This window comes from Apium graveolens, chromosome 1 (assembly GCF_009905375.1).
Source record: "Apium graveolens cultivar Ventura chromosome 1, ASM990537v1, whole genome shotgun sequence".
In the NCBI taxonomy this organism is placed as follows: domain Eukaryota; kingdom Viridiplantae; phylum Streptophyta; class Magnoliopsida; order Apiales; family Apiaceae; genus Apium; species Apium graveolens.
In genome coordinates this window covers 109,192,537-109,201,752 of record NC_133647.1, presented here as the reverse complement: position 1 = coordinate 109,201,752, position 9,216 = coordinate 109,192,537, and positions in this window count along the sequence as shown.

The window sequence follows — 9,216 nt, the reverse complement described above, 5'->3', positions numbered from 1 at the left end:
TTTGGGGACGATACAGTTTAGTCCCTAAAGTTTCTGGAAAGTTGCAGAAATATGATTCTTGTTTGTAAATTATTTAAAAATCATATTTTCCATTTATTTTAATTATAAAAATTCATTTTTAATTTCTAAAAATTCCAAAAATTATGATTTTAATTCTAAAAATTATTTTTAATTCAAAAATAAATCTGAATTAATTAGTTAATTAATTTTAGTTAATAATTAATTGATTAATTGGTCAATTAATTCAAAAATTAACTGATTAATTGATTTAATTAATTATTAATTGATTTTATTTAATTATTTAATTAGATTTATTATTTAAAAATGATTTAAAAATTCTGAAAATAGTTTCGAGCTTTAAAATATTATTTTAAATTGTTTTCAAGGCTCGATAATTATTATAAAATTGTTTTGAAGCCATATTTGGCCAACCGAACCCTGTTTATTACTTTAAAATTGATCCAACGACCCGTTTAAATTCTGAAAAATATTTTCAAAATCATTTTAAATACCAGAAAGCCTGTTTATAACCCGAGACTCCTTTATAAATGATATATCATTGATTGTTTGACGTGTTATGTGCTATATGTGACTTGTTGGTTGACTGTCGATCTATATGTTCGATGTTTACTTGTTTATAGCGTAACTTTCAATCCGTTAATCGGATTTGGGTAAAACAAAGGGTAGAGAGAAGTGTGTATCGAATAGAATCGTATAAGTTGAGTATTGATAGATGCTTATAATATGTGAGCGGAAGAGGCAAGGCTTAGGAAAGGGAAACAGATAGTCGAGGAGTAGACGGTTATGATTGGAAGTTATTGCAGTATAGCAAGCTTGTACCAGGCAAGTTTTTTGAACTTTCTCGAGATATATTGTAGTTGATTGATAGTCCTATTTTATATTGCAAGTGCTTTGAAGCACTGAACCCTAAACCCTGATTGCAGCTATTGATCTTGAGCCGTAAACCTTGTTCTTTCTGAGCCATTGATTGTTGTATACCCAAATACAAACCACAAATATACGATACTACTCCCCAAATACATACAAACTAAATACCAAACACTGAATCGAGTTACTTATATATTCAACCCATTGTGCCTTATGCTTTAAAAGACCAAACCCTTGAAACCTTGAAATGTTGATTCTTTTGTTATCAAATTCTTTCATTACCTAATAGCCTAGCTTTAAAATTTCCATATTGATCCTTGTGAAGATTGAAACCATCTCATTATCAAACATCCAATATTGTTTATGATTCTGTTATCGCTTTACATTGTTTATTCTGTTATTATGTTAGAATTCGATTGTTTTTATAAAATTGTGGACCAGATTCATGGTCAGACCATATTAATGGTCAAGTTAGGCCAATATGTGCTTTGGATCCAATAGATAGAGCAGTGCTGTGTGCTTTGCTCGGGGTTAGTGCGTGACTGATCGGCAGCCAAACCTTGGTTTTTAAAATAAAAATATAATAACCAATTCTAAATCATAACTCTTTGTTCACTTGATATCATAACCATTTTCACTTGATGATCATTATTCTCAATCTTGTCATTGTGACTTGCTGAGCTAGTTAGCTCATTTGTGCGATGTTGTTTATGTTCTTTTCCAGTTAAGAAGAAACCAGTTGGTAGCGAGGATCCCCAATCCAGCATGAGAGCTAGGGGTCCAGGTTGATCGAGTTAAGCTAGTAGGCATCTTTTGGGATAATTTAAGTCTGTAAAAGTTTATAATAATGTTTAATACTCAGCTCTGAGTTTGAATAGTTGGGATTTGAACATTTGTAATATATAGTGTGTGTGGCTTGTGTACATACTTTAACCTGTTGCAGTCCGTGGTAGTTGGTAAATAGGGTCACTGCATATTATTATTATTATCTTTATTATTGTTATATGCAGGTTATAAATAAGGTGTGTGTGTGTGTGGACCCCAAACTTCTGACCCAGGTTTGGAGGGCGGCCGCCTCCAATCCCACACGGGCGCCTGCTCTCCAGGCGGTCGCCTACAAGCTCCAGGCGGGCGCCTGCACACTTTCTGGAAAATACTCTTCTTTTCTTCTGATTTTGCTGAATTCTTCGCACAACTCCCTGCAACTGATCCCAAGTACTTCCCTAGGCTTATTATGATGAAATCTCCCTAATTACGCAAGTTATACCCTGAAATGCAAAAACACTAGAAAAATGCATCAAATACACAAAATACTTGATTTCAAGACATCAATTCAAGCCATTATAAGATGTTATAAATGGTATAAAATGCCACTTATCACACCCCCAAACTCAAATCGATGCTTATCCTCAAGCGTCGCAGACTCAAAAACAAAATAAAAATATGCATGAATGCAAACTACATGAATGCAACGATCCCCATCGCGATGACTAAACCAACCAACACATTACATCTCAACAAATGAAATTAGGTGACTAAAGGTCAATCAAATCACGCAAGCTAACATACAACTAGAAGCGTGGTGTGTGCAAATGCTTAACAAATATGCTTCGAAACTAGATCAATTATCATAACTCAATTATCCTCAAGGCAATCACAAGATTATACGAAGAATATATTCTAGAAACAAAATGACTTATAACACTTCAAGATCACTGGAGCTTATTATCGGATCATGCTTTTATTCAACACAATAAACAAATGCTTATTCGATCGTGCAATGAGTGAGGTCCACAAAAGACTTATGCAATGGCATCCATTTAGTGAGCGTTAGGTTAGCGGATCCCAGACTATAAAAACCTTAGGTTACTAGGCACAAAGTCCCCTAAGAACTTAATAACTCGAATACCAAAGAGCTCACTCGTGATCAATTATGCATTAAACCATAATATTTTTCTCTTTTTTTTCTTTTTTTTCTTTTTTTCTTTGTTTTTCTTTTTCTTTCAATTTTCTTAGCAAGTGCGTTTCGCTCCATCTTGCTCAACACTAGACTACTCGCATACAATACGAGCCGACTACTAGCCATTTGACGCCTAGCCACAACTAGCAATGAATTCCAATTTTTACTTCAATTTTATTTGTTCATGCCTTTTATCATTAAGAGCCTATCATACATTATAAGTATAAGCAATAGTTTAACCTCAAAAACCATCAAACCATGATAACAATCTAGTCCTTAAGCATACTCTAAGACTTAGTGAAATTACAAGTGTTTCTAGCATCCATGCCAACCTAACAAGATTCAACATCACTCTAACGCTATCACTACACTCGTATCAATATCACATATCAATCGGTAAAGCAAAATAAAATGGATCATGGTATATGCATGAGCTAAATGACATGATAAATAAAGCTATAAAAAACTATATGGCAAAAATATGCACTATATGAACTAAACTAACATGAATATGCAACTACATGACACACACAAATATGTTCCTTAACTACCACTCCAAAACATAAAATCTTCACTTTCCCCAGTGAAGGTAATAGAAAGGAACACAGGGTATACCTACTCAGAGAAATCATCATCATCATCACCCTCAGAGGGTGGAGTGTCAAGAGGTGGATAAGTAGAGTCTTCACCAAAAACGGGCCACTGGATGTCAGCTTCAAGGCCTCTGAAAGCAGTCCCAAGTGCTAGGGTGAGCTCCAGTGCAAACCTACTCTGCGACTCATACATTGCATCCATCCTCCTTGAAAGCCTCATGTACTAGACATCAGCCATCCCTGAACCATCCTCTCCCTGGGCTCTAGAAGAACCTGCCTCACCATGAGCCTGACTGGGCCTAGCCATCGTAGCACCAGCTGCTGAACGTCCTCCTGGGAGATGATATCCCAAACCATACTCCTCGGGCTCTCCACCCGTCCACTCCTGCATCGTATTTAGCATCGATGAATCAATAGGAGCGGCCGACATCTGCAGCTGCTTATAAGAAGGCCAGTGGACTCCAACTTCCTTACGTAGCTTCATGACAATAGAGGCATACGGGATGTTGTAATGCATCCTCCCCCTCAAAAAATTCAAAATCCCTTGGTAGATGAACTCACCAAGGTCCACATAATACTCCTCATTCAAAATCCCCCACAACAGCCTGGCTCTCTCAACTGTAACCTCATGTGCATGCGAAGAAGGCAAATATTAGCATAAATAAAGGCATTCCATGCACGGGCATACCTGTTCATCGCAACAGCTGGAAAAGAACGATACTCGTTGGATCCTGTCTTAAACTTCTACACCGTGCCCGGCTGACAGAGAGTAGTAATAATCAAATCTAAATCAAAATCCTCAAGGGTCTTCTCATTCCAATTCTCCTCCTGGGGCTTTTTTTGTTGCTGCCCTATAACATGGCGAATCGCCGCAGGCTGATAATCATCAGTAAGCCCACGAACAAAAAAATACCCATTCTTGTCGGCCTTGGCGTTCACATAGAACTCGTAAACCACACTCGTCGGGACCGCCTCAGGTGACTCGCAAAAAGTCATCCAACCCTTCTCTGCAAGCATCGACAATAACTCACCATCCCTCCCCGATGGCAAAACCCCCCTCTCCTTCAGAATTGGCTTAGTAAGAAGCCTAACATACTCCTCCTCAGCAGCCCTATTCAGCAATCGGGGCCTCGCACCAGTACCCCTTGAACAATCAGCAGTCGGAATGGTGCTGCTGTTATCGACAGTTTGAGATCTCGTTGGTGCCATTGAAACTGAGAATAAGAGTTGTAGAGTTTTATTTTGTGTGTAGGAAAGGGTATGTAAGTTGAAAGTGTATTGGAGGTATATGGAGAGGTTGTGTGTATATATAGGGTAGGATTAAGGTTAGAATTAGATTAGGAGTGGGGTTGTGGCTAATTTGTAGGAAGAAAATCATGGGTAATGGGGTTTGTAGTGTTGTGGTTATGTTTTTTATGTTTTTCTATTTTTTATAAGCTGAAAACCGAATTTTTCAAAACTCAGGTCCGCAGGCGGTCGCCTGGAACCAGCAGGTGGGCGCCTGCCAGCAAGCGGCCACCTGGAACCTGCAGGCGGACGCCTGCAAGGTCCCTGGAAAAAATATTTTTTCAGCCAGCTTTTTCTGATTTTTTTGGGGTTTTGGATAGAGTACTAAATTCTAAGGGTTCCTATGGTCTCATATCTTGGGTCGCCTCCCAAGAAGCGCTTCTTTTACGTCATTAGCTTGACGTAGAGTAGCTCGATCAAGTTGACAATAAAACGGCACTAACGACTTCATGGTTTGCCGTATCCCCATAATAGTGCTTCAATCTCTCACCATTAACTTTGAATGCTTGGCCCGGATCGTTCTAAAAAATCTCCACCGCTCCATGTGGAAACACAGTTTCGACGATAAATGGTCCAGACCACCTTGATTTCAACTTTCCAGGAAAAAGTCGGAGAAGAGAAGAACTTGTTTCCCCAGCACGAATGATTTAGGAGATAGCTTCCTGTCATGCCACCTTTTTAATTTTTCCTTGTATATTTTATTGTTTCCGTATGCTTGAAGTAGAAATTCATCGAGTTCATTTAACTGAAGCATTCGCTTCTTCCCAGCTGCATCTAGATCAAGGTTTAACTTCTTCAATTCCCAGTAAGCCTTAAGCTCAAGCTCCGCAGGTAAATGACATCCCTTACCATAGACAAGTTGAAACGGGGACATCCCAAGTGGAGTCTTGTATGCTGTTCTATAAGCCCAAACAGCTTCATCGAGCTTTAAAGACCAATTTTTCCTTGATGGACAAACAACTTTCTCTAGAATATGCTTGATCTCTCTATTAGACACTTCAGCTTGACCATTAATTTGCGGATGATAGGCAGTAGCGATGCGATGATTTACATTTTAGCGTTGCATCATAGAAGTGAACTTATGATTGCAGAAATGCGACCCTTCATCACTTATGATAACTCGTGGCGTTCCAAACCTTATGAATATTTGCTTATGAAGAAAACTCAACACTACCTTTGCATCATTCATCGGTAGAGCCTTGACTTCTACCCATTTCGAGACATAATCGACTGCCAGCAAGATGTACTGATTATTGCAGGAGGAGATAAATGGTCCCATGAAATCGATTCCCCAAACATCGAAGACCTCAACTTCAAGTATCACATTTAAAGGCATCTCATCCTTTCTAGTAAGATTCCCAACTCTTTGGCAACGATCACACCTTAAAACAAACTGATGTGCATCCTTAAACAACGTGGGCCAGAAAAACCCTGCTTGAAGAATATGAGCTGCTGTCTTTTCACCAGCATAATGTCCACCATAAACTGTGGAATGACAGTCTCGTAATATCCCCCCCCCGTTTCACAGAATGGGATACATCTCCTGATGATCTGGTTAGCTCCTTGTCTAAACAAATATGGTTCATCCCACATGTACCACTTCACCTCATGCAGAAACTTCTTCTTTTGAGCTGCATTCATATTAGGAGGCATTATATTGCTGACAAGATAGTTTACAATATCTGCGAACCATGGCTCTTCCTCTTGAACTGCGAACAACTGCTCATCCGAAAAAGATTCGTTAATCAATGCCTTATCATGTGAAGTAGAATCGGGATTCTCCAATCTAGAGAGATGGTCAGCTACTTGATTTTCAATACCTTTTCGATCCTTGATCTCCAACTCAAACTCCTGTAGCAAGAGCACCCAACGAATAAGTCTAGGCTTCGAATCCTTCTTTGAGACCAGATAGCGAATGGTAGCGTGATCAGTGAACACTGTCACCTTTGTCCCAAGTAGATAAGATCGAAATTTTTCAAAACCAAAAACTATAGCCAAGAGCTCCTTCTCAGTAGTGGTTTAGTTCATTTGAGCTCCATTTAGTGTCTTACTAGCATAGTAGACCATATGAAAGATATTATTCTTGCGCTACCCAAGAACTGCTCCCACTGCATAATCACTTACATCGCATATCATCTCAAAAGGTTCTCTCCGATCAGGTGCCGTAATAACTGGTACAGTTATTAAACTCTTCTTGAGAGTCTCGAATGCTGCCAAGCATTCATCATCAAATTTTAAAGGCACATCTTTCTCGAGCAAGTTGCACAACAGCTTAGATATCTTAGAGAAGTCCTTGATAAAACGTCGATAAAAACCCGCATGACCAAGAAAACTACGGATTTCATTAACAAAAATAGGTGGCGGAAGATTTTCGATGACCCCCACCTTGGCTTTATCCACCTCAAGGCCCTTCCTAGAGACCTTATGCCCAAGAATGATGCCTTGTTGCACCATGAAGTGACATTTTTCCCAATTGAGCACCAAATTAGTTTCCACACACCTTTTGAGCACCAAACGGAGATTATTCAAATATTCATCAAACGAATGTCCAAAGATGGAGAAGTCATCCATGAACACTTCGACATTATTTCCAATCATATTAGAGAATATAGCCATCATGCATCTCTGAAAAGTGGCAGGTGCACCACATAAGCTAAAAGAAACTCTGTAAAAAGCAAATGTGCCAAATGGACAAGTGAAAGTAGTCTTTTCTTGATCTTCTGGTGCAATATAAATCTGATTGTAGCCTGAATAGCCATCCAGAAGACAATAATACTCTTGACCAGCCAACGTGTCAAGCATATGATCAACGAAGAAGGAAGTGATCCTTCCTCGTGGCTTTATTCAACTTTCTGTAGTCCATGCATACCCTCCATCCTATGACTGTTCGAGTGGGGATGAGCTCGTTCTTCGCATTTGCTACCACAGTAATACCTCCTTTCTTAGGTACACATTGCACGGGGCTCACCCAAGAACTGTCAGAAATAGGATATATGATTCCTACATCCAGCCACTTTAGAATTTCTTTCGTCACCACTTCTTTCATGATGGGATTAAGTCTTCATTGTTGCTCAACATTCGGCTTGCTACCTTCCTCTAGCAGAATTTTATGCATGCAATACGAAGGGCTGATCCCTTTCATACCTGCTATAGTCCATCCGATGGTCAATTTGAATTCTCTCAAGATCCTTAAGAGCTTGTCCTCATCACTACCTGAAAGGTCAGATGCAATAATAACAGGCAAAGAAGATGCATCACCTAAAAAATCATACCTCAAGTATTCAGGCAATGGTTTAAGCTCCAAAGTAGGTGCTTCCTCAATAGATGGTTTGAGCTTTCCCTCAGCATTCTTGAGATCAGTATTACCAAGAGATTCAAATGGCATGTCTAGCTTTCGTTTCTAAGGAGAAACATTTAAATATTGTAGTTGCTTATTGCCTTCCTCATCTTCACTGTCAAATTCCCCCAATAAGGCTTTTTCTAAGGAATCAGACCTTACCACATGATCAAGCTCTGAAGTTACTGCAGAATCAATCAAATCCACCTTGAAGCACTCCTCATCTTCTGTAGGGAATTTCATCATATTCAATATATTGAATGTTACATCCTGACCTTGCACCCTCATAGTAAGTTCACCTTTTTGCACATCTATCAAGGTACGGCTTGTAGCCAAGAAAGGTCTTCCCAAGATTATGTGAATCTTCTTATTTTCCTCGAAATCCAGAATGACAAAGTCTGTGGGAAAGATGAGCTTATCCACCTTTACTAACACGTCCTCCACGATGCCCCGTGGGTATGTAATAGAAAGATCATCCAATTGTAGAGACATGTAGGTGGGCTTCGGATCAGGAAAATTCATCTTTTTGAAGATAGACAACGACATCAGATTGATGCTTGCTCCCAAATCGCAAAGGCACTTGTCGAATGACAACTTGCCAATGGTGCAAGGAATGGTGAAGCTACCTGGATCCTTAAGCTTTGGAGGTAACTTTTGTTGCAGCACAACACTGCACTCTTCCGTTAGAGAAATGGTATCAAGATCATCCAGTTTCACTTTCCTTGAAAGAATACCTTTCATGAATTTAGCATAACTAGGCATTTGCTCCAGAGCCTCAGCGAAAGGTATGTTGATGTGAAGTTTCTTGAACACCTCCAGAAACTTACCAAATTGCTTATCCAACTTTTGTTTTTGCAATCTCTTAGGAAAAGGTGGTGGAGGATAGAGCTGTTTCTCCCCTTTATTACCCTCAGGAAGAGTGTGTTCAATAGTAGTCTTCCTCGGTTCCCCGTCTTTCTCCTTTTGCTTTTCTTCTTCATCTACAACTTCAGCTTCTCCATTTTTTGCTTTTTCAACATCAGCAACTTTTCCAGACCTTAAGGTAACAGCTTTGACTTGCTCTTTAGCTTCCTTCCTACCTGGCACTTCAGTATCGCTGGGAAGTGTGCCAGGTTGACGATTGAGCAGGGCATTGGCTATTTGACCGATTT